Here is a 25,664-nt window from a genome sequence, read left to right on the forward strand (position 1 = left end):
GTCATCCACAACTTTGGATCATGGCACCATTTATACCTAAGGAGCACCTGGCAGAGATAAACCTGTGGGAAGATAGTCTTCTTATCAATTTACTGATCCAAAAATCCTCTGGGCATCGTAAGAGTTCTGAATTTGGTTAAAATATCCCTGTGGAGAAAAAAAAATGTTTGAAAACTGCCAGTTACCTCCCTATGTACGCAGCTCTTCAGACCTCCTGGGAGTGGTTCATGGACCACAGAGTAGTCTGTAGACCATAAATAGAGATCTACTACCATACATGATTTTAACAGGAAGAAAATATATGTGATGAGTTGAAGTCCTGATGTAATTTCTCCAAATGTTTCCTTGATTGCCTCAAGAGTAGCCTGACATTGAGTTCCTATGGAAAACTCACTTCTACAAAACTTACCCTGCTTCCTCTAATAGCCAACAAGAGGCAGCAAAATAAAATCAAGATCTTTCAGAAGCAGAGCCTATCATGAATTTAAGCTCATTCCAACTGTAGGGATTCATAAAAGTAATGACTTCCAGAAAACAAAATAACTGAGCCCAAAGTAAGAATAATATAGCTACAAATTTCATATTTTAGACTTTCAGAGTGTGTCTACACTTGCATTCCTCTTTTGAAGAGGTATGCAAATTAAGTAAATTGAAAATACAAATGAGATATAAATTTGCATGTGACACCATCTGCATATTCTAATTTCAAAAGAGCTTCTTTCGAAAGAAGAAAGCCAGTGGAGATGCTGCTCTTTCGAAAGTAAATCCCATCTTTGAAAGAATCCTTCTTCCCATTAAATAAAGGGAAGAAGGATTCTTTCGAAGATGGGGTTTACTTTCAAAAGAGCAGCGTCTACACTGGCTTTCTTCTTTCAAAGGAAGGTCTTTCAAAATTAGAATATGCAAATGAGGTATTAAATACACAATTTATACCTCATTTGCATACCTCTTCGAAAGAGGAATGCGAGTGTAGACTCACCCTCAGTGATCAACAAACATCTGTCTTGGCCTGATCTAACAAAGCTTTTCTCAGCACACCGAATGCATTACTCATGTTTCTATTTTCATTGTGGGACACTCGAAATATTCCTATGAGATGCTTTGATTGTCTACAGAAGGGGAATTAGCTGGGACTGAGATGGAGGAGAGGATACCAAAAGAGTGTATAAACAACTTTAAACAAATTACAAATCTACTTTCCCCTAGCAGTATAAGAACAAAATGCTGTACAATTCACATTGTCTTTCTCACAAGGAACATCTAACAACTAAAGTTTGAAAGATGAATAGTTCCCCTGCCCTGTCTTCTCCGGTCCAACTGATGATTTAACACAGCAGTGTCATTAATATACAAGGAAAGAGATGGGGCTAGATCTCTGAGTTGCTATATACTTTTCAAGTCATGCTCTTTGAATGTGTGACAAAGATTCCCCTTCAGAAAAATCTTTGCACAAACGTAGATGGCTGCTGATGCTTGCCACCTCTGCAAAAATGAAATTATATAAATAATGTCAATCTCTAGAGAATCTTATAAGACTCCATGCAGGAAGTAACATGTGAACCTCTTTGCAACCATAAATATCGTGTTTCTTTTCTTTGCGTACAGAGAAACACAAGCAGAAAATATATGCACAATTAGTGACCATAAAAATCCTGATTGCTACACAGAAGCAGCAGCACAACCACTAAACGCCTTTTAAGAATGGCTGGGCAAAGACAAACTTATGCATTCCAAATGATAGATTAGTAGATAAATACTTGCTTGCTGTTGATTGCCCTTCCAATTATTTACCTAGTGTTTCAACAATTTACACTATCAGCAGTCTAGACTATGTAAAAAAGGACTGACTCATGAAGTTTGGTACGCAGCCTGTCACTTGCAATTTGCTACCATTTGTAAATAAATTAAACAGCACTGGAAACCCTATAAATAAATGAAAAATACTTAAACTAGAGCAGCCAGGTAAGGATTATTCCTTGTGCTTACTCTGAACACAGCAAACAACTGCATAAAGAGTGTCAAAGGCTATGCTGACAAAAGCAAATCTATTTTGTCCTACATATGTGATTCTAAATGCCCTATTATGTTGTATCACAGCTACAATACAGACCTGCAGTATATTGGTGTGTCTCTTCTGAATGCTCATATTTAGAATCAATGCACCGAGTTGCCTCATGTGGGTCAACATAAGCAACACTAGTTTAAGTGTAAAGGAGGGTAATAGTCCCCCTTTCACAAAAGGACCAACAAAAGTGCTACATACCACTTACATCCAACTTATGCCCTTTCTTTTAAGGTGTGCATCTTTTGGAATTTATGGAATGCACAGGCCTTTTGCCAGTCTTCTGCAAAGGGGCGATTCATCCCCAAGGACTCTGAGGTTTGAAGAGTCAAAGTGCTAGCATGCAGAGAGACTTCCAGATTGTCTCTTTTGTGTACAAATCTCTGCACTATGCTCAGGAATGTGAGTAAAGCCCTAACTGTTCACTGAACTGTGCTCTCTGAACTAATGGGCTGGGGGTGGAGGACAAGTATTGCCTGGGGAGTTTAAAAGAGCCTGAGGGGCTCTAGGAATGTGTCAACACTGCAGCTGGGAGCCAGCCAGCCTCCCAGCCCGAGGCAGACTCTTGTGCTAGCAGATCAGGAACTAACATGCTAAAAAAAACCCACTGTGTATATTGCAAGTCCAGCAGAGAGGCCAGCTAAGCAACCAAACCCAGACCCAGGAGGTTCAGGCAAGCTTGGGAGCCTGTGCTGCTGCCCCAGCGGCAATATCCATAATGCTGCTTTTCGAACACTAGCTTGAATCCTGACAGCAGGGGTCGGTTACCCACATAAGAGGCTCGCATCCGGCTATTGTGGAGAAGAGGAGACATAATGCAGCTGAAATTCGAGTGGGGGGAGCAGGGCTGACTTCTCTATGCTACTTCAGAAATCTGAGCCTAAACACGCCAGCAGGTATGGGATTTGCAGTTATTCTTCCTGAAAATGAAGAACAGCAGCTACCTGAGCAAGCTGCATTTAGAAACAGAGCTGGGTCAGCCATGAGGCTCATCGAGTCTGTGCTAGACTCTTCTGAGGACAGCATGCTTCTCAGAATCTCATTGCATGTGACCATTTTCTTGCATGCCCAGTGACCTCTATACCCCATTCACGTTATGAGTTACAAACCCCGCTGATGGCTTGTGGCTACTCTCACAACCCAGTTTGCATCCAAGCAAACAAGTCCTACTAACAAGGAATACTGCTTGGGAAGTAACAAGAAGCATCATGCTATGGGAAAACAAGAGAAAGCAAGACAGAACATGAGATGTATGTGTATGCAGGGGCACAAAAGCTATGTGCGTCTGAAAAGGAAATAACATAACAGAAACTAGGGTTGAAAAAGTCTATTGATTCAAAGCTAAAAGTTGCCAGCGTACACAAGCAGTCCGAGAGTGAATGCTATCTCCCATGCAACATTAGAAATCATGCATTGAAAACCAAGCAATACACACCTAGCTGAGTATGAGGATCTGAATGTTAAAGATGCTGTAACATCAACTAAGGCTAGAAAAGCGTAGAGAAAGCAGGACAGCAGTCTCAAGTAGAATCAGCTACAACAGAAAAGAAGAAGAAGAAAAGTCAGTCATAGTTAAAGTGAGTACTTCAATAGCCTCTTTCTAAACATGGTCACTCCATATGTCTTTCTTTCCATGCAATATGAAAGTCACAGTTTGAATATATATCATTTTCTGCAGAACTCAGAAGAAAAAAAGAAACCACATATATAGAATCAAACACGTGAGCTTTACAAAAATCACATTGACCAATTTATTATTGATGGAAATACTTACTTGTTACTGGAGAAATGTACTGCAAGTGTCCTACATGAGCTGAAAATTCTGGCTCTCAGGTTGGATTCAGAAATTAATACCCCTTGACATTATGGCCAGAATGTTCAAAATGTGGGGCCTAATCTCAGGCACTCAGAGCCACATTTAGGAAATTGAGCCACCCATTTTTAGGAAGGGCAGATTATCCCACATCCAAGTTAAACTCCAGGGTGGCTGTGGATGCTTATCAACAATGGGAAACAAAACATCAACCCATTTATTTAGATGCTTAACATTAGGCACTCAGATTGGAAACGTCAACCCAACATAACATCCCATTGATGTTGGTCAAGTTTACGATATATGTTCTGCTACAGGCTACAACAAGGGTGAGCAAGATACAACCTGAGGGCTGGACCCCACCCACAGCCCCCCCACTGGGTCCCAAGCTGCTCAAAGCATCTCACTGTTCCATGTACCTTGTTAAACCTCCCTCCTGTCCCTGCCAGGCACGTGGTGCAGACAGGAACATAGAGCAGCAAAGCTTCTTTGAGCAGTCTGGGGCTGCAGCAGGCAGAGAACCTGCCTGACAGTCCCTCTGGGCTGCTGGCTGGAAGCTGCCTAGATTGGCGCCTCCTGGCCAGAGCCTGCCTCTGATATCCCACTCACCAGTTCCCTGTCCCAGGTTACCACTCAGTTCCTCTGCACTCCCCACATCCCCGTCTCAGGTCACAGCTCCTATCCAGACCCTGCATGTTTCCCTCAGACCAGAATCCTCTCCTGCACCTGTATCCTCTCCTGGACTCTTCACCCCAGTCCCCTACTCTGAGCTGCCTTCGGCACCCAACCTCTGCCTCAAACCCCCTCTGTAGAAAAGTGCAATCCTGGATCATTTACCAAAATCTTGGCGTGGTCCCCTATCAAAAATTATTGCCCATCTTGGACTACAACAACAAACTACCTTAATCTATTTAAAGTAGCCATTTGAACTCCATTCCTACAGGGAACTTGAATGAAGGCAGATCCTTAGTGTTAACAACCTGCATGTAGCTCAAAGAATCTCAAATCTGCCTTTTATACAATTTTGCCTGTAGGAGGATTCAGGGCCAGAACTCTTTCAGGTCAAGGGTTACAAATTTACTACTGTATAATCCCAGAGAAGAGAAAAAAAATCCATTTCACTCAAATAAGCAGTTTTCCTTAAAATGATGGAAGTTCAACACTAGTTATCAACAGCTCATCTGAAAGGACGCACATATCCTGTGATGCCAAGATGAAAGTAAGCAGATAGGGCAAAAGGTGAGCTCTCAACATAAATGACCACAAGGACGAAACAAAAACAGAGTTCAGCCTGTGCATAAGAAAAAAGCATTTTGCAAGACAAATATATAATGCATGGGATGAACTTTAAGTAAACAGCTTTTCAGAACTTAAGAGGGGAAATCTAGCTGGAGGCTGGCTCCACTCACTGTCGCCGCTCTGGTTGACTGAGTTCTAATTTGACCCTTAAGCGACGTCCCCACCCATGAATAGCAATGAGAAATTCACAAAGAAAGCTATTTCAATATAGCTCTGGCCTAGGCACAGGCTGACATACTCGGTTGGTGACAAAAGAAACAAAAAGGCTGGTTAGGGTTTTTTTTGGTACTGGGGATAAAAGCAGTCTGTGAAACAAGGCTTCCACCAGGAAAGGAACAAGGACAGTGGAAGTGCTAACAGGACAACTAAGCAGACACTTCCTTGGGCAGGAATTTTGTGGTTTTAGAGTTTGTGTTGTGTGGATAAATCAGCACATCTCGCAGCTCCCCAGTTTCATTATTTCCAGCACAATTTTTTTCTCAAAGCATTTGAGATTTCCACAATCAGACGGCTCAAAGGAGCTTTTATTAAATTCAGTCTGTGGCAATTTAATAATGAGATGTAACTGGTTTCCTGGTGGGTTTGAAAGTTATTTTTCCCTAATAAACCTCTCAATTAAAGGCAGAGAAATCACATATGAACTCACAAAAAGGTGCAATGGCTAGAAAAATAGAATTAGTCTCAGATACACACACACATGCTTGGACTCCCATTCTTATACAGGGGGCCAAACCAGAGGCTGGGGACCAGGATTCTTGGATGTCACTCCAGGGGCATAACACTGACTACACATTTCATCCATGTCCACCCCCTGCTCCAGCTGGGCCCAGGCAGTGGGTTCGGGGCCTGTTCCACTCTGCTAGCCCAACACTCCTGCAAGAGCATGGAACCAAAGGCTTGCAAGCTCCTGCATCCCAATGGTGGTGGACAGGGGGAGCAGGGCAAGCCACTGGTCCTGCTTTGTGGCTGGAGCACCGTATGGGGCAAGCCTCTGCACGCCAACCCTGCTCCATTGCTACAGTACTAGGTGGTCAGAGCAGGGTAAGCCCCCTGGGCAGTGTACCTGCTCCACACTGGGACCACAGGGTGGACAAAGCATGGCAAACCCTGGTGCCCTGACCGTACCCCCCGGCAGGAGCAGTCAGTGGACAGAGGAGGGCAAGGTCTGATCACTACCCCTTGCAGAAGCACATACTGGCTGGAGTGAGGCAAGCTCTGGGCGCCAGGTGGTGGGCTAAAGTGGATGGGGACACAGGGGGCACATTTTTACAGGGCCCCTAGCCAGACCATCTGTCCCTAACCACTCTAGGCCAGCTGGAGGTGGGAGAGGTGGCCCTATCGCTCTTAGTTCCCACACCCACATCACTGCCTGTCCACCTGAAGTTAGGGCCCACCCACCTGTCCCATCCTGCCTATGCCACTGCTTCACTCACCTACAGCCTGTGAAATCTTGGGTAAGATGCTCAAACTACTTATCAGTGCCTCAGTTTGTCTGAGTACAACCCTAACCAGTTTACCTTCACCTTCTTCAGAAGGCAGGAGTTCACACTGACGAAAGCTCTTTGAGGTCACTGGATGAAAAAAGTATTGTAGAAACATAATCTTTTCATGGATTTTAACACAGAAGTTAAGAACAATTATTGTACCTTACTACCAACACAAGATTGTTCTGTATATATTTTATAAGAGAATAGCCACAGACTTTCTCCGACTTCCCTTGGGAAATTATTCCACAATCCAATAGTGCTTGCAGATAGAATTTCTTTTGGTTTTTCAGACTAAGTTTTCTATCACAAATTTAATTCTAATCAATCTTAAGGCTTGTCTCCACATAAAAGAAGTATATGTTTAATCATACTGGTGCAATTAAAGGAGTACAACCTCCCCAATTCTACCAGTACAGAAGTGCTCATGCTGGTATAGCTTATTCCTGCACAGGAAGGGGGAAAATTATAGGAATGTAAGATATATAAGGTACCTTTCTGCCATTATAAGTGCATCCATATTTAAAACAGTAACAGCTGAACTATTTCAGTTAAAACAGACATAAAAAAGCCCCAACCAAAATAGCCGGATTGACATAATTTTGAAGTATCAGAGGGGTAGCCATGTTAGTCTGGATCTGCAAAAGCAACGAGGGGCCGTGTGGCACCTTATAGACTAACAGAAATGTATGAGCATAAGCTTTCGTGGGCAAAGACCCACTTTGTCAGATGCAGGTCCTGACGAAGTGGGTCTTTGCCCATGAAAGCTTACGCTCATACATTTCTGTTAGTCTATAAGGTCCCAAAGGCCCCCTCATTGCTTTGGCATAATTTTGAAGTGTAGACCATGCCAAATTATCCTCTTGGGAATAACTCAATAATTTATATCTTTTCTTAATATTCCAAAACTTCCAGTAGGACTCAGCTTGAGCTGGTGCACCTTACCAGCATCTCGAGCTGGTACATCCTACCAGCATCTCTTTAAAATGAGACCTTGTTCTCCAGAATCTCAACTTCCACGAAAACACAGAAAAAGCAATATTTAATCATAAGTTTTACAAAGAAAACTTCAGAAATATGAAACGTCATCAGTGCAGAGATGTGTGAGAAAATTCGCAAGAGCCTGCAACAGTCGCTCTGAGGTGTGATCTGCTACATTCATCTCAGTGAGGTGTTAACTCAGTTTCACATACTCAGTGATGACAACTGAAATGTCAACATTGATAACTACTTCATTCCTCATGTAAGAAAGTGCAGAGGGGATAATAGTTCTGCACACTTTGCTAAAACTTGTTTATTTTGGGGCCATAAGTGGTTGGCATTTAGGAGATAACACCTGTTTTTTCTTTCAATCAAGAAGCTAAGTATAAAGTAACAAGCAGGACCAACTGCCATACTTGAGGGGGAAGTAAGCTCAAGAAACAGAGAGCAATTATGATCTTATTTTAAACATCAGCACATTCTACTGGGAATTCAGTGTCATTCTTGTGATTCAGATAGGTGGGGTTTATTTTATGAGGAAAGTTTGGAAGAGTGCCACATCATCATTTTTCTTCCAATTTGATCCCTACCTTTTACATACATTTCAACATTGTCCTTGCATGCTGTATAACAGATATTTATGATTTTTCAATCCCTTATCTATGCTTAGTCAAATATGCTGTTCTCTGAATTTTCTCAACTTTGGCAAATTATTCCTGGTATTTAGAGACCCAGAACTGATCACATACCATGTTGTAGGTGCTGTTCCATCAGCCCTTTATAATCCCTTTTGTTTGTATACATAATCCACCTCTCCCTGGGGCAGTAGGTGGGTTGATGTAAGAATTCTTCCACTGATGTAGTTCTGTCTACAGCAGAGGAAGTTCGGTTGAACTATCTGTTGCACATAGTGTGACATTTTTCAAGCCTGGAACAATACATCCAGGTCCACCCTAAGTTTTTGACATAAACGAGGCCTTACATCATATTTAGTGACGGTTACGTCCATTTATAACTGCTACATGTCTTTTGATAGTAGTATTTTAAAAGTATTTCATTCTCATTGATCATCAGTGTTTCCTTCCTTACATTCTTCTATCCTCCCATTCATTCAGTTTATTCCCGTATTTCTAATTGTCACAGTTTAAAGGGCAAGCTGTGCTTTAGTTCCCATTCAGGCCCCTTGCATCTGTAAGTATAGACCCCTGTGGTCTAGCCACTCTTGGATTAGATCTCTGGTGACAGACTCTTTCCCAATTGTGCTAACACAACTGTGCTTGGCACCCGTGAGCTGTTTTCCTCTGGGGAAGTATGACAGGAGCAGATTAAAGTAACTAAAAACTGTTTTTTCAAACTAAATTACTTTACCCAAAAGATGCATGACACACAAAGTAAAAGGACAAGACAAACAAACAAAAAAATCTTTATTCATTTTAGGGATGATAAGTCTTAATCTTTCCTTCCCAGCACTGATAAATTTCATTCAGCCCAGTAATTTGCTGCAATTTGTGTCTTACTCTGCCACTCGCTCCTACCCAGCTTCTGAAAACAACTCACTCAAACCTCCAACCTTTCTGCATGGGCTAGGATCTTAAAGGTTTTAGTACCCCTTTGAATCTGGGAAGAATATACCTTGCCTGTCAAGCTGCAGCCAGATAATTTTGCCAGAGGCAAAGACTCTTTCCGCCTTAGGGGCAGCACAAAGAGCAATGGCCTGAAGTTACAGAGGGGAAGGTATAGGTTGGATATTAGGAAAAACTTTCACCAGGAGGATGGTGAAGCACGGAATGCATTACCTAGAGAGGTGGTGGAATCTCAGCCCCTAGAGTTTTTTAAGTCCTGGCTTGACAAAGTCCTGATTGGAATGATTTAGTTAGGATTACAAGTATCAGAGAGGTAGCCGTGTTTGTCTGTATCTTCAAAAACAAGAAGAAGTCATTTGGCACCTTATAGACTAACAGATATTTTGGAGCACAAGCTTTCATGGGCAAAGACCTGCTTCATCTGATGAAGCAGGTCTTTGCCCACAAAAGTTTATGCTCCAAAATATCTGTTACTCTATAAGGTGCCACAGGACTTCTTGTTGTTTTAGTTAGGACTGATCCTGTTTTAGGCAGGGGGCTGGACTTGATGACCTCTTGAGGTCCCTTCCAGCCCTAGAATTCTATGATTCTATAATTTGGGGAAGTATCCCCAAAGCCTCATATGGAATGAGTTAGAAATCACCCACCCACCTCCAGCCCGGTCAATTCAGGTGACACTCAAGATACACACTGGGAACTTTGTAACCTGTTTCTTGTACTCCCAAACCCTGCATCCCACATCTGTCACCCAACAGAATGTGCCTACAGCTATGTTTAGACTGTGTCTGTCTTTTGAAATAATTTATGCAATTTGTGCAATGTAAATTGTGTAAGTAATCTTGAAATACCTTTTTCTGAACTTGGTGCCATTCAAACGGCACCGAAGTTCAGAATAAGCAGCTACTCGGAAAGTTTCGTTACCCTCTCACAATGTGAAACCTATATATCTTATTGACTATGCAAATTTGATTCTGTACATGAAGTCACATGACATAATGAAATATCTAAAGCATTTACATACACCAACCTTGAGCACCGTGTACCTGATCTCATCCATTATGTACACTGATTTCTGTCCTTCTCCCCCAACCCAAAACTTGATCCCAAATTCCCTATCTCCTTGCTGCCTTTTAAACTTCTACTATAACTTGACTTTGAAACATTCACTAAAATAAAACGTTTCAATCTGTTCCACTGATCCTGTGTCTGGGAAAAATACACTTTGCCTACCATGCTGGGGCCTGGTCAGGGTACTCCCCAGTTGATTTGATTTATTTTAAGGGTCCAGCAAAATAATGTCACAAAGATGCACGTGATATTTACAATAAATCAGATATTTCCCTCATACTCCACATTAACCAGTTTAGGTCCCTTTTATTATTGTTCTGTAATCAGGGTTTACCAAACTTCCCCATTTACACTCAACCCCCTTTTCAGGCCATCAATTAACCAGGTGCACCATTTCCTCGATAGCGGAGAGGTCAGAGTGAGGGCGGAGTGAGGGTGTAGAGTGAGAACATTGGCTTGAGCTGTGTTCCTAAGCATGCTCAGTATAAACTAGGCAGCAAATAGGTGGGGGAGATTGACCTTGTCTGCCTTCCCCCCGCAACTAACATCACCTTTTTCCAGGCGCTACTAAGGCACTTGAAAATGTTAGTGCTTCGGCAGATAATTCAGCAATCCGCTGACAGGAGTACTGTATCTAATTCCTATATAAAAGAAAGAAAATTAAATAACTATTTCCACTCAGCTCTCATACTAACATTTTCTGACCTCTTGGGACAAGTTTCTGAAGGGACCCTTGACTAGGCTTAAAATGTTAATGCATATTCTTAATTTGTTAGTAACTCTGTGGAAAGAGAGAGGGATGCTAACAGGATTCCTGGGCTCTATCTCAGCTCTGGAAGGGGAGTGGGATCTACTGGGTTACAACGGAGGCAGATACATTTGCGTTCTCTATAAGAACATCAAACGCCCAAACTGAGTCAGACCAATGGCCCATCTAGCCTGTCTTCCAACAGCGGCCAATGCCAGGTGCTTCAGAAGGAATGAAGCACTCCTCAAGTAATCCATCCCATCACTCATCATCAGCTTCTTGCAAACAGGATAGTGATATCATCGGTGCCCATCCTGGCTAGCTGCCATTGACGGACCTGTCCTCCATGAACTATTTCATCCTGATTGGAACTCTGCTATAGTGTGGGCCTTTCCATCATCCCTTGGCTGGCTGTGAATATTTTTTTTTTTGTTTTAAATCTGCTGTCTATAAATTTCATTGGGTGACCTTCTTGTGCTATGTTAGTCAAGGAATAAATAACATTTCCTTATTCAATTTTCCCACAGCATCATTTTATAGATCTCTACATATCTCCCCTAATATTTAGTTTAGGGATCAGCAACCCCTGGCATGTCACACAAGCCAATTTTCACCTGCATGTGAGGTGAAAGCTCAGCCCTGCCCCTCCTCCCAGTGCAGCCAGGAGAGCTTACTCACAGCCACGCCGCACAAGGATTAAAAAAAGACCAGCTAGTGCTACCAACCAGCACCTGAACAGTAAAGCTCTGCACCTGCATTTATTTATTAATGAAGTTCTTGAAAGTAGAACTTGGACTGTACATAGAGGTCAAAAGGTCAAATTTCAGCACTGTGTCTCGGAAAAGTTGCTGACCCCTGCTTTGATCATTTCTTTTCCAAGTTAAAAAGTCCCAGTCTTTTAATCTTTCCTCGTGTGGCAGCTGTTCCTTACCCCAAATCATTTCTGTTCCCTTTTCCTGTACCTTTTCCAAATCCAATGTACCTTTTTTCAAGATGGGGTGATCAGGTCCGTATGCAGTAATCAAGATGTGGGTACATGTGACTTTATCCATAGAGAGGTAATATAATATTTTCTGTCCTGTTATCTATTCCTCCCCTAATGATTCACAATACTTTGTCAGTTTTTTAGATTGCCATTGCACATGGAGCAGATGTTTTCAAGGAACTATCCACAATGATCCCAAGATCTCTTTCCTGAGTGGTAACAGCTAATTGAAATCCCATCATTTTGTATGTATAGCTAGGATTATATTTTTCCATACACCCTACTTTGCACTTATCAAGGTTGAATTCCATTTGCTGTTATGTTGCCCAATCACTCAGTTTTGTGAATTCCCTTTGCAACCCCCTGCAGTCACCTTAGGCCATAACTATTCTGAGTAATTTTATATCATCTGCTGCAAAATTTGCCCCGTTTATCCCTTTTTCAAGATAGCTGAACAGCCATGGCCCAAATACAGACTCCATTGTTTATTACTACTCTTTGTTTTCTATCTTTTAAGTAGAGTAGCTGGCAAAGTTTTCATGATCATATAATGATCTTTCATTTACTTGAATGACAAACACTGTTTTATCTTAAACAAGCTGCCTTCTTCTGTTTACAAACAAAGTCCTTGCCCCAAAGGCACAGCTGGAGCAGCACAAATTCTGTTGCAGTTAAGAGCTGGGTCAGGGGATACAGCATGCACTTTACGCAGACCTCAAGTATGAATTCAAACAGCCTCACTAGCCTCCCCGCAATGGTGCCCCTGCAATAAAGATGTTAAATAAGAATGGATCTAACCAGTGTCTTTTTAAAAAAAAAAACAGAGGAACTGATACTCAGCTGGCTCACCACCCCCAGCCCCAACCAATCCCAAGGCTGGGGCTGCCAAGGTGCTAGACCTCAGTACCGATACGTACCGGCACAAAAAAAAGCACTGTATCTAGCACAGTACTCCACTAATTCTCTTCCCTGCTTGATATTTTGGAGTTTGCCTTTGTTTACAACCTCTCAGGTAATTTTTAATCCACGTGACAATAACTTAATCCACTCCAATGTAAATTAGTTCTTCAAGTAAGATTTTGTGAAACATTGCCTCAAATATTTCATCTCTCTCTCTCATCTCTATCCCAGAACCCCTTTTGAGGGTCATTGGGGCACCGCAGATGACTTCCTGATCAACTCAGTCCACCTCATCCTGTCCTGTGCAGCTCTCTGTGACTCGCTCACATTCAGGTTTGTCCACTCTTTGATGTTATCTTCCCATCTCTTCTTTTGCCTGCCTTTCCTTCTACCACCAGGTACTGTGCCTTGCAAGACGGTCTTCGAAAGGCCTGATGATCTAATGACGTCATCGTACCATCTGAGCTTGCGCTTCTGCACCACAGTGAGCAGGTCGTCATGTGGGCCTATGACATGCCTGATCCTATGTCATACTTCTTCGTTCGTGACATGTTCAATATAAGAGATGCCCAAAAGCCTCCTATAGCATCTCATCTCCATGCTTTGGATCTTTTTCGGCAGTTCTCCTGTAAGGGTCCACGTTTTGCAAGCGTACAAGAACACTGAGATGACCAGTGAGCGCATCAATCTTACTTTCGATCTCAGACTGATGTTCTTGTCCCTCCAGATGGGTCTAAGTTTTACAAGCACTGCTGTTGTTTGCGCTATTCTGGAGAGGACTTCTGGTCTGGACCTCTCATCTGACACGATTACACCTAAGTACTTGAAGCTGGACGCACATTGAAGAGCTTGTCCATTCACCATTATATCCCTACTGACGCCTTTGGTGTTATTGGTCATCAGTTTTGTCTTTTCTGCATTTATCTCCATTCCATAGGCTTTCGAGGTGGTATCCAGCCGTTCTACCAAGCTGGCAAGTTTCTCTTCTCCTCCAGCTAATCCGTCTATATCATCAGCGAAGCAAAGGTTGGTGATTATTCTGCCCCCTATGCTGACAGTTCCTTCATGGTCTTCGAAGTCAGCAATCATGATGCGCTCCAGAAAGATGTTGAAAAGCATGGGGGAAAGCAGACAACCCTGACGGACGCCCACTGTCGTTCTGAACCAGCTTCCAATGGTACCATTGTAGAAAACTGCACTGGTGGCATTGTCATACAGATGTTCAACAACTTGGACAAGGTTGGGGCTGATGTTGTACTTTCTCATGGTGGCCCATAATGCTGCCTGCCAAACTCTGTCAAAGGCCTTTTTGAAGTCCACAAAAACATGGCACAGGTGCTGTTGGTGCTGCAGATATTTCTCGCAGAGAATTCTCAGGTTGAATATTTGTTCAGTGGTACTCCGCCCTGCCTTAAGACGGCTTGCTCCTCAGCAATAATCATCTCAGCTTGGGGCTTCAACCTGTTCAATATTACTTTCAGTAAGACTTTACTTGGGTGGCTAATGAGGCTTATCATACGATAGTTTCGGCACTGTTGGAGGTTGCCCTTTTTGGGAAGTGCAATCACTAGCGACTGGGTCCATGACATATGCCATTTTCCCGTCTGCCAGATCTTATTGCATATGTTGGTAAGGGCACTGATCATGGCTTCTCCCCCTGCTTGTATCAATTCTGCTGGGATATTGTCCACTCCAGCTGACTTTCCTTTCTTCAGTGATCACACTGCTGCCTCTACTTCTTCCCGAAGGATTGGGAGGCCATCCTCTTCGGTAGCATATGGACATTTCAGTATTTCTGGGCCTCCATCGACCTTATCATTGTACAGCTCAGAACAGTATTCTGTCCACCTGCCAAGGATCCCTTTCTCTTCAGTGAGGCAGTTCCCTGCCTTGTTCTGGACTATGGAAACTCTAGGTTGTCGAACGTTTGTCAGCTCTCTTACTGTCTGGTATGCCTTCTTGCTGTTATTTTTGTTAAGGCTGTCTTCTATTTCCTTGCACTGGTCTTCTACCCAATTCTGTTTTGCCGCCTTCATGCCTTTCCTGATGGTCTTGTTGATTTCTCTGTATTTCTCAGTCCCACCAGCTTCACCTTTCTGCTTTTTCAGTTCTCGCCGTTTGTCACAGAGGTCAAGCAGATCAGCAGTAACCCAAGGTTTCTTCTTTGGGCAGTGTTTGCCAAGAATCTCAGTAGCTGTTTCTACTACTGCTGTATTAAAGATATAGGCCATTATGTCCTCACCTGCTTCTTCAGCACCAAGGATGAACAGTGGTGCAAGTCTCCCTCCTATTTTTACTTGGAAGGCTTCTGCCACCTCAGGATCTTTGAGCTTTTCAAGGTCAAACTTAATTCTTGTGTGCCTTGATTTTAAGATCTTCTGCAAGCATAGGCGGAATGATATCATCACTAGATCATGATCACTTCCAACATCCGCTCAAATATTTACCAAGGTCCAAATATACTTTATATCATCATTCTTTGCGTTCATCACCAATTTTGCTATCCTTCTTTAACAAAGCATTTCAGTTTGCTTGGTTTCATTTGTTCTTCATAAACAGGATTATTGTTCAGGACACCAGTGTTCCCCGCATAATTAGATCTTTTTCTCTATATTTATTCTTTTATTGCATTCGAGAACTGAAGCGAAATTTACTAGGGAATTTTATATTTGATCCATTATTTTGATCTTAATCTAAAGCTAGAACTGACAAGTTAGATCTGTATCAGGAATACAAGGCGGCATCACCCACTCTGTGCAGTATCTGCTGTTCTTTGAGATATATGTCCCTCTGGGAGCCTTTCCATCCCTGACCCTGAGATCAGAGAATTTAGATAACAGCATCCAGTAGGCCTGCATGTGCACTCTCTGGCCGATTCTACACAGGCCACTTCCTTCGGAAGTGGCATGCTAATACACGGAGCAAAAGATGCTAATGAGGCATGGATGCAAATTCCCAGTGCCTTATTAGCATAACGTCACATGATTTGGAGTCCAGAAGACCGTTCTTCTGGACTCCAAAACGCCATGTAGAAGCATGGCCCCGGGGGTAGATTCCGGAAGAAAGTCCTTCTTCCGGAGGCCCCTTCTTCCAGAAAATTTTTGGGAAGAAGGGGCATCTGGAAGGACTTCCTTCCAGAAGCCCGCCCGTGGCCACGCTTCTACACAGCATTTTGGACTCCGGAAAAATGGTCTTCCAGACCCCAAATCACGTGATGTTATGCTATTGAGGCACAGGGAGTTTGCATCTGCGCCTCATTAGCATCTTTCGCTCCATGTATTAGCATGCCACTTCCAAAGGAAGTGGCTTGTGTAGAAACAGCCTCCCTGTTTCATGACTTGTTTCAAGGGCTGCGTGGATAAACTGCAATTAGTTCCTGCTCTAGTGCAGAGATGCTTCCTAACAACTCTGCAGTAAGGTCGGTAAAGGGGGGGGTCTTGAAGCATCCACAGGAACACACATCTTACAGAACCACAGTTATGGCTCAGGGTAAGTAACCAACCTCTTCTTTTTCAAGTAGTAGTGTCCCTATGGGTGTTCCTCTTTGAGTACTTCATAGCACTATCCATGATGGAGAGATCGGGCTTTGGAACTGAGTCTAGTACTGATTATAATACTATGGATTCAAACTTGGCGTCTGATACTGACTCATAGGTGACTTCATAATGGTCTCCAAAATATGAATGGATGCCCATGTTGCTGCTCTGCACATATTTCTGTGATGGGAACTTTTTTTTCTGAAGACTATAAAAATGGAAACAGATCTCATGGAATGAGTGGGAACTCCAGATGGAGGTTGAAGATTGTGCATATGATAGCAATAGATGATGCAATTTGATACCCATTTTGTTATGAGACAGAGGATCTTTTAGATCTCTCTGCAATTGCAAGGACTAGTTTAGGGGATGTTATGAAAATTTTTGTTGCGTACAACCAGAATGCTAACGCTCCCCTGATGTCAAGTGTATAGAATATTTGCTTCTCTCTTATCATAGAGAGGCCTGGGGAAGAAGATTGGGAGGTGAATATGTTGGTTTATGTGGAAGGCACTTTGTGTGTTTTTATACCACTGTCTTACTGACTTTCACTCCCAAACCTTCTCCCTCTCTGGAGGATGCTAGGGGGAGTTATTCAACGTTTCAAGATCACATATTATTTGCTATTTAGATTTGAGTTGTCCACTTTTGGGCTTTTAGATGTTCACCGTTTATCGGAAATAATCAGGAGGTTTTTTGGGTTTGGCTGTTTGGGTTTTTTTTTCCCTCTTTGCAATTACAGAGTTGGGAGCCACAAAGAAGTCCTTAAAGAGCCACATGTGGTTCCAGAGCCTCAGTTTGCAGACCTCAGCCTAGCACATTACCAACACTTCCACTTCTTACTGGGCACTTAGACATTTGGGGTAAACTACAGCTAAATAAAAGCAGAGAACAATAAGAACCACAACTGGTGGCTGTGAACAAACTTTATGAGACCACAGGAAACTTAGCCACACCCATGATAAGTGGTCGCCACATGCTAGATTACGAACGTTGCCAGACGACAGAGTTCTGAATTAGATTAGTTCTGTACTAACATTTGGATTAGCCTGGAGTTGCTTGTAAGCTGTCAATTGCTAGACTCTAAACATTTATAGTTAATCACCATTTTGAAACATTTAAGATCAGAAGAACAGGCAGTTAGGGAGTCATCTCAACAGTTACAGGCAGAGGAGATCCCTTCTACAGCAACATACAGCAACAAAAACATTGCAGCAGGATGTGGAAACCCTGCAGCCTCATCCTTTCACAGATAATGTGATTGTGATGACAAAGGAAAAAAATATGGCAAGTGGCAGGGATGAAGGAAGTTGTTCAGGTTCTGTGGCCAGCTTCATAGACTACAAACAGTGCAATAATAATCACTAGGCAGGAGTTTTAAGATAATAGATAGCTAGAAAGAGGAACAGCAGTAATGTAGCACTTTAAAAACTAACAAAATGATTTATTTGATGAAGAGCTTTCGTGAGACAGACCCACTTCATCAGATCAATTTCATTTCCAATACAGATTGATACCTATAAGTACAGAGATCCAAAAAAAAATTGCAATAAAAACTGGCAAATCAAGTACATAGGACTGAAAAGGGGGGGATGTTAAGTGTCTTGCCTGAGATAATTATGAGCATCAAAGGAAGGGAAACAGTCCTTGTAATACGTGAGGTAATTGTTGTGTTTGTTAATACCAAATGTTAGTGTGTCAAATTTGAATATAAACTCCATTTCACAGCTTTCTTTATGCAGTGTTTTTAAAGTCTCTGTTGTAAAATGCAAGTTCTCAGGTCTTTAACAGGACAGCCCATTCCACTGGAGTGCTCACTGACTGGCTGATGTGTTTTGAGATTCCTGATGTCTGCTCTGTGTCCATTCATTCTTTGGCCAAGAGTTTGCCCAGTCTGTCCAATGTACATTGTAAAGGGACATTGTTGGCACATGATGAAATATATAATATTGGTTGAGGTACACGAGAATGAGTCCTTTATCTTGTAAATAACACGGTTAGGTCCAGTGATGGTATGCCCAGAATAAATATGTGGACAAAGTTGGCAGCAGGGTTTGTTGGAAGGAAAAGTTCCAGGATTAGTATTACTGTGGTGTAGCCTGTGATTGGTAGTGAGAAACTTTCTTAGGTTAGGAAGTTGTCTATAGGAGAGGACAAGCCTGTCATCTACAGCCTTCCGGAGTGTAGCATCATGATCTAGAATAGGGTGTAGGTTTTTAATGATGTGTTGCAGGGGGTTTAGCTGGGGGCTACAGGTATGACAAGTGGTATTCTGTTACTGATGTTCCGGGGCTACTGTGAAGTAGCTGGTTTCTGGGTATTCGTCTGGCCCTGTCAATCTGTTTTTTTATGTCTCCCAGTGGGTAATTAAGTTTTATGGATGCTTGCTAGAGGTCTTGAAGTTTTCGGTCTCTGTCAGTAGGATGAGAGCAGATGCTATTGTATCTGAGGGCTTGACTATAAATGATGGACCGTGTGGTGTGTGCTGGATGGAAGCTGAAGGCATGCAGGTAAGTGTAGCAGTCAGTGGGTTTCAGGTAGAGAGTAGTGTTAATGTGATCTGTGGTTTGTACTGTGGTTCCAGAAAATCTCTCTCCTGTGCGGAATAGTTAAGGCTGAGACTGATGGCAGGGTGCAAGTTAAAATCTCTGTGGAATTCTCTCTGGAGTCTCTTTACCGTGGGTCCAAACGATAAAGATGTCATCGATGTAGCATAAGTAAAGAAGGGGTAATAGGGTACGAGAGCCAAGGAATCAAGAAAGTGTTTTTTCTGAGGTGAGAGGAAGAAATCAAACTGCCACCATATAGAGGAGTGTGTGTCTGAGCTCAGCAACAGATGCGTCAAACAACTTATCCCAACAATGAGGAGTTAATTGATTCTATAAATAGTATCACAAGATAAAAACACAAAGCTGCTTAATCTCAGATCCAAAGCCCATGGTCTAGTTTTGTTTATCAGCAAAATTATTTGCACTCAAGGGAGGCACAGTGGGTCAGGTGTTTTACATGTAGATAAACACAGACCTAATTTGATTTCAGGCTATTGAGAGATTTGCTTCCTTTTATGTTGAAGAAGTGCAGGGATGCCTGTAGCTAAATGAGATCTGTAGATTACTGTGGAAGGAAGGCTAGTTCCAATAACAGAGCGTTCATACTTTCTTTACTAACAAAAGTTTTGCAATTCTAGTGCTCTGTTCACAGTGGATTTATGAGGGCAACTTTCACTAGCACTTATGGAAGTAATGCAAACAAAGGTATCAAAGCAGAAAATATTTTTTACAAGCCTGAATCGAAAATTTTTTTAAAATATATATATAAAATGTTCTGAACTCTGCAGGATGAGTTTTCTGGCAATACAAATTTACTCCTGGGGGAGAAACACCATATTAGATTAGACAGACAGACGGATTTCAGAACATGTTTTTCTAAAGGGTCTTAGAGAACAGAGGAAAAAAAATACCCCTTTTACTGTTTCTCTCAATGTGTACCTTATTTTAAAAATCTTTCCCTCACCTTCCTATGGGATATGTGGCTTCTTCACCACCTCTTCAGAGGGTCTGCAAAAACATGTACAAATAATACCTCTGACAGAACAATAGTTCATGTTCATGCTTGAAATTCCCAAAGCTACAAAAACAAACTGACTTTAACAACTGCTTACCAACCACTCCCACAAGCATTACTCTCCCTTATGGCAGCTTCTGTGTCACTGAGAAATAGCAAACAAATTCAGATCTCATGTTATTTTAAACTGGGCAAATGCCACTGAAGTCAATGACATCAGTGTGAAGCTAGGGTGAAAACAGAATGAGACTCAAGTGCTCTAATTCTCTCCAGGAAGTGTATGTCCCATTCTAAGGACACATTACACTGGTGTTGGAGGTGTAATTTCCAGCTTGTGTAGACACATACAGATCAGTGCTTTACTTGTCTTCTGTAGTCTTTAGGATATGGGGTGTCTGGGGTACAGGTAGTTCCTTTGACTCTCCAGCAGCTGCGCCTTTTCAGGCGGACGGAAGCACCGGTCCTCACCCACCACTCAGCTCTCAGTGTTGGCTCCTAGCAGCTGTTGTGCATTACAGTGACGCCATCCCCCGGGCAACTGCGTCAGCTCGCAGGTGAAACACAGTGAGGGGGGGTCTGGTCTGTCTCACATACTGACCTTATGAAGGGACTTGTTCCTTCTCCCTTCTAATGCACAGTCTCAACGACAGACCAGGAGGTGCGGTGCTGCAAATCGACAAATCCTGTGAAGGCGGAGGAAGATGCCCCACTGCCTTGTGGGTTATCCTGGGAAGGAGTAAGGCTAAGGGAGTAAACCCTGACAGAAAATCCAGAGGGGCGTCCTAAGGTGGTTCTGTGTCAACTTCTGGCACTGTCCTGGCAACTCCTGCACCTGAGCTGGTACCAAACATAGAGCTTATCCTTTCCTTTGGACTATATCAGTAAAGCCGAGAGCAGGGGCCTGGTGTCTGGGCAGCCCAGGGTCTCCATAAAAATTGCCCAGGCTCGTGCCTGGAGAGGTACTCCAGCATCGCTTAACAGCGGTGAGCCAACACGGGAGGCAACAGATACCGGTTATAAGCTCTTGCTCGACTGGCGTAGAGAACGAGTGCCAGGGGTTGCTTCCGATGGTGGGAGAGATCATTGCATCTCATTGGACAGTCACCGCCTGCCTTAAGCTGGGCAGCCCCCAGCCAGTAGGGTATTGTCTCGCCACAGTTCACTTGCCTCACTGGGTGCACGAGGCTTAAGGTTCCCAAACCTGACAAGTGACTGAAATGAGCACCAGACAAACCAACAAGAAAACTATTAAGAAAAGGAAATCATCAAAGTTTCAAGCTTGCTTGTTGGAATGTACGGACCATGTTGACTGGTTTGACTGAAGATCTTCAGGACATCAGCGACACCTGAAAGACTGCTGTCATCAACAAGGAACTGAAGAGGGTCCGAGCTGATATCACCACTTTGCAGGAGACGCGACTCACAGCTTCGGGATCCCTAAAGAAAAAGGACTACACCTTTTTCTGGCAGGGCAAAGCCCAAGAGGAACCCAGGGAGCATGGTGTTGGCTTTGCCATCAGAAACACCCTTCTGCAAATGGTGAACTAGTCAAGGGCGGATCAGAAAGACTCCTTCAGGTCAAACTTCAAACCTGCGCCGGTCCCGTCCACCCGATCAGTGCTTATGGTCCAACCCTGAATGCCATACCAGAAGCAAAGGACAAGTTCTATGACGAGCTCAGTGCCGCCATAGTGCAAATACCTGCTCGTGACCAACTGTACCTTTTGGGTGACTTTAATACAAGAGTTGGAGCCAATCATGACTCGTGGCCCTCTTGCCTAGGTCACTTTGGTGTCAGAAAAATGAATGACAACGGACAGCATCTCCTCAAACTTTGCACGTACCACAATCTGTGCATCACAAACACATTTTTCCGAATACAGCAAAGCACAGAGTGTCATGGAGACACCCACGCTCGAAACACTGGCACCAATTAGACTTGGTCATCACCAGACGTGACAATGTCAAAAACATCCTTCTGACACGCAGCTACCATAGTGACGACTGCGATGCAGATCATTTGCTAGTCTGCTCCAAGCTCAAGCTGAGACCCAAGAAGCTGCACCATTCTAAACCAAATGGAAGGCCCCGCATTGATGCCAGAAAGACCGCAAACTCAGAAAAAGGTGAAATGTTCAGAGAGACCATTGAGGAGAATCTGCGCAGCAGCCCGGGGAGTGCTGATGCAACATCCAGATGGCAGCACCTGAGGGACACAATCTACAATACGGTCTTGTCAGTGTTTGGAAGAAGAGCTGGAAACACAAATGACTGGTTCGAAGCTAACTCCGATGAGATGATTTCAGTCATCAAAAAGAAGCGTGCTGCACTTCTGGAGTATAAACGCTCACCCAGTCAGAGCACCCAGCAAGCACTCAGAGTAGCCAGAAAAAATAGTACAGCAGACAGCCAGGCGCTGTGCCAACAACTACTGGCTTAAGCTGTGCAGCAGTATCCAGACCAGTGCTGACTCTGGTAATCTCAGGGGAATGTACGAGGACATAAAGAAGGCAATGGGACCCATCCAGAACAAGACCGCACCTCTGAAATCCAAATCTGGTGAAGTCATCACTGAAAGCCAAACAGATGGAGCGACGGGTCAAGCACTATTCCAAACTGTACTCATGCGAGGACACTGTGGTTGATACAGCCCTCAATGCTGTCGAGCTCCTGTCAGTCATGGATGAGCTGGACCAGGAACCAACTGTGGTCGAATTGAAGAAAGCTACTGACAGCACTGCAGTAGGAAAGGCCACCCAGGCCAGGATGGTATACCACCAGAGGCAATCAAGTGTAAGGACACACTCCTGGAATCCCTAGATGAGCTGCTATTCCTGTGCTGGAGGGAGGGTGAGGTTCCACAGGATATGCGGGACGCCAACATTGTAACCTTGTATAAGAACAAAGGAGACAGAAGTGACTGTAACAATTACCGTGGAATCTCCCTCCTAAGTATCACTGGTAAATTGTTCGCTCGTGTCATCCTCAGCAGACTCCAGAAGCTTGATGAGAAGGTGTATCCTGAATCCCAGTGCGGATTCCGTGCCGAGAGATCTACCATTGACATAGTCTTCTCCCTGAGGCAGCTGCAGGAGAAATGCACAGAGCAGAGGAAGCCACTCTATGTTGCTTTCATCCACCTGACCAAGGCTTTCGACTCGGTCAGTAGGGATGGACTGTTCAAACTGCTCCACAAGATAGGCTGTCCACCATGGCTACTCATGATGATCCAGTCTTTCCACAAAGACACGAGAGGGACCATCCAATATAATGGCACATCATCGGATGCCTTCAGCACCAGGAGTGGCGCCAAACAAGGATGCGTCCTTGCTCCAACATTGTTCGGGATCTTCTTCACACTCCTCCTGAAGCATCCCTTTGGATCCTCAGCAGAGGGCATCTTTTTGCTCACAAGATCTGACAGGAAACTGTTTAATCTTGCAAGGCTGAAGGCTAAGTCTAAGGTACAGGAAGTGCTCATTAGAGACGTGCTGTTCACAGATGACACTGCTGTAGTGACACACACAGAAGGCCAGCTTCAAAAACTGCTGGATCAGTTCTCCAAACCATCCAAGGACTTCGGGTTTACCATCAGCCTAGAGAAAACAAACGTACTTGGTCAGGACGTTGCTGAACCTCCATCAATCAGCATTAACAATTACACGCTAGAGGTCGTCCACGAGTTTACTTACCCCGGGTCCACCATCACCAACACCCTGTCGCCGGAGTCTGAGCTAAACAGGAGGATTGGAAAAGCAGCCACAACTCTGTTCAGACTTAGCCAGGGAGTGTGGAAGAACAACAAGCTGTACACTCACACCAAAATGCAAGTCTACAGAGCCTCGTCCTCAGCACCCTCCTCTACGGCAGCGAGTCTTGGACCTTGTATGCTCACCAGGAAAAGAAGCTGAATGTCTTCCACTTGTGCTGCCTCAGGCGCATTCTTGGGATATCATGGAAGGACAGAGTGCCCAACAACGCTGTCCCCAAGCAAGCTGGAATTCCAACCATGCATTCCCTCCCCAGGCAGCAGCAGCTCCGCTGGCTTGGCCACGTCCACAGGATGAATGATGGAAGGATCCTAAAAGACATCCTGTATGGCGAGAGAGCCTCTGGCAAAAGACCTCCCGGATGCCCCCAACTGCGCTACAAAGATGTCTGTAAGAGGGACCACAAGGAGGTAGACATTGACCCAGATAGTTGAGAAGAGCTGGCAGACGACCGCAGCAGCTGGAAGCAGGAACTACACAAGGGCCTTCAGAAGGGCGAGATGAAGATCAAGCAGCTGGCAGAGGAGAAGCGAGCCCATAGAAAGGACAGCAAGGACCTGCCAGACACCCACTACATATGCAGCAGATGTAGCAAGGACTGTCACTCTCATGTGGGCCTCCACAGTCATAGTCAACGCTGCAAATGACGATCTTAAAAGGAGTTACAAAGGGCGCAATCCATAGTCCATGCAGACTGAAGGATACCTTGGTTGGTAGTCTTTAGGAAACAAATTCAGAGTTGGAGTAAGCAGAGGCCAGCTCCCCTTCAGTCAAGAGAGATGTGTCTGTTTACCCCACGTCTCAGTTTAGCTTTATAAATGTAAAGTACAATCCAGTTCCCTCCTGGACAAAACTTCAGCATTCTAGTTTCACAATGCAAATATATATTTTGGGAACTAATGAATATGTGCAAGACACAAATGTACTCAGCTCATTAGGCAACTCAAATAATCAGCGTTTCATGCATAAACATTCAAAAGCAGGAAAAAACAGATACATTTTAATCAGTCTCAGAGACCTATGGTTTCATATGATAGATTCTAGCATATAACACACTGCCAACAGAGCAGTCTTTGTTACGGACAATGACAACCTCTTAATCCAGAGTGTAGCTGCTTGTTTGAGAGGCAAAAACAGCAGCAGGAACCCGGCCAATTAACTTCCAACCGCTGGAGAACAAGAAATTGGCGGCTTCTGGAAGTACAGATTTTAGCACTTGGTCTTCCAAGAACCAGATCAAGTTCTGTTTTACATGCTGATACACTGATATGAGTGTTGCATCAACAGCAGAATTTAGCCACCAGAGGATAATGTTATGCCTAGCTTGTACAATTTGGTAAGCCAAAGAGTCAGAGTGATTTCACAGATTAGTGCCAATTCAAATAAATGCTGTGAGAAAAATACCCTGAACTTCCACACATCCTTTACTAATCCAGAGGTGTCTCATATTTAAGTGAAACACAGGTGTGGTCCACACTTAAACTTCAAAATACTCTACTCAGACATTTAGCCAAAATCAATGTTATTGTTTATTGGAAGAGGGTAAGTTTAGAAGATAAATAAAAAAAGAACAAGTTAAAAATTACTTAGCAAAATTAGATGTCTGCAAGTCACCAAGGCCTGGTGAAATGCATTCTAATGCATCCAACTCAAGGAGCTGATAGGGGAGGTATATGACCCTTTAGCTATCAACTCTGAAAAAGTCCTGGGAGTCAGGAGAGATTCCAGAAGACTGGAAAAGGGCAAATATGGAAACTACAGACCAGTCAGTTTAACTTCTGTGCCAGGAAAGATAATGGAGCAAGTAATAAAGGAATTCATCTGCAAACATCTGGAAGGAAATAAGATGACAGGTAGCAGCTAGCTTGATT

At 43.5% G+C, this 25,664-nt stretch overlaps 1 protein-coding gene across 8 annotated transcripts in view; it reads right to left on the reverse strand.

Moving 5' to 3' along the window:
- ARVCF (ARVCF delta catenin family member) overlaps positions 1 to 25,664 on the reverse strand; it is a 529,785-nt gene that overhangs the window by 295,417 nt on the left and 208,704 nt on the right. For 7 of the 8 annotated variants that reach the window (XM_075012627.1, XM_075012629.1, XM_075012624.1 and 4 more), the window contains one exon: positions 3,498 to 3,596. The exons of the other annotated variant lie outside the window; for it this stretch is intronic. The gene's annotated coding sequence lies outside the window, so the exon portion shown is untranslated. The remainder of the gene's footprint in view (positions 1 to 3,497; positions 3,597 to 25,664) is intronic. 8 annotated transcript variants of the gene reach the window in all.

This window comes from Carettochelys insculpta, chromosome 18 (genome assembly GCF_033958435.1).
Source record: "Carettochelys insculpta isolate YL-2023 chromosome 18, ASM3395843v1, whole genome shotgun sequence".
NCBI classification, from domain to species: domain Eukaryota; kingdom Metazoa; phylum Chordata; order Testudines; family Carettochelyidae; genus Carettochelys; species Carettochelys insculpta.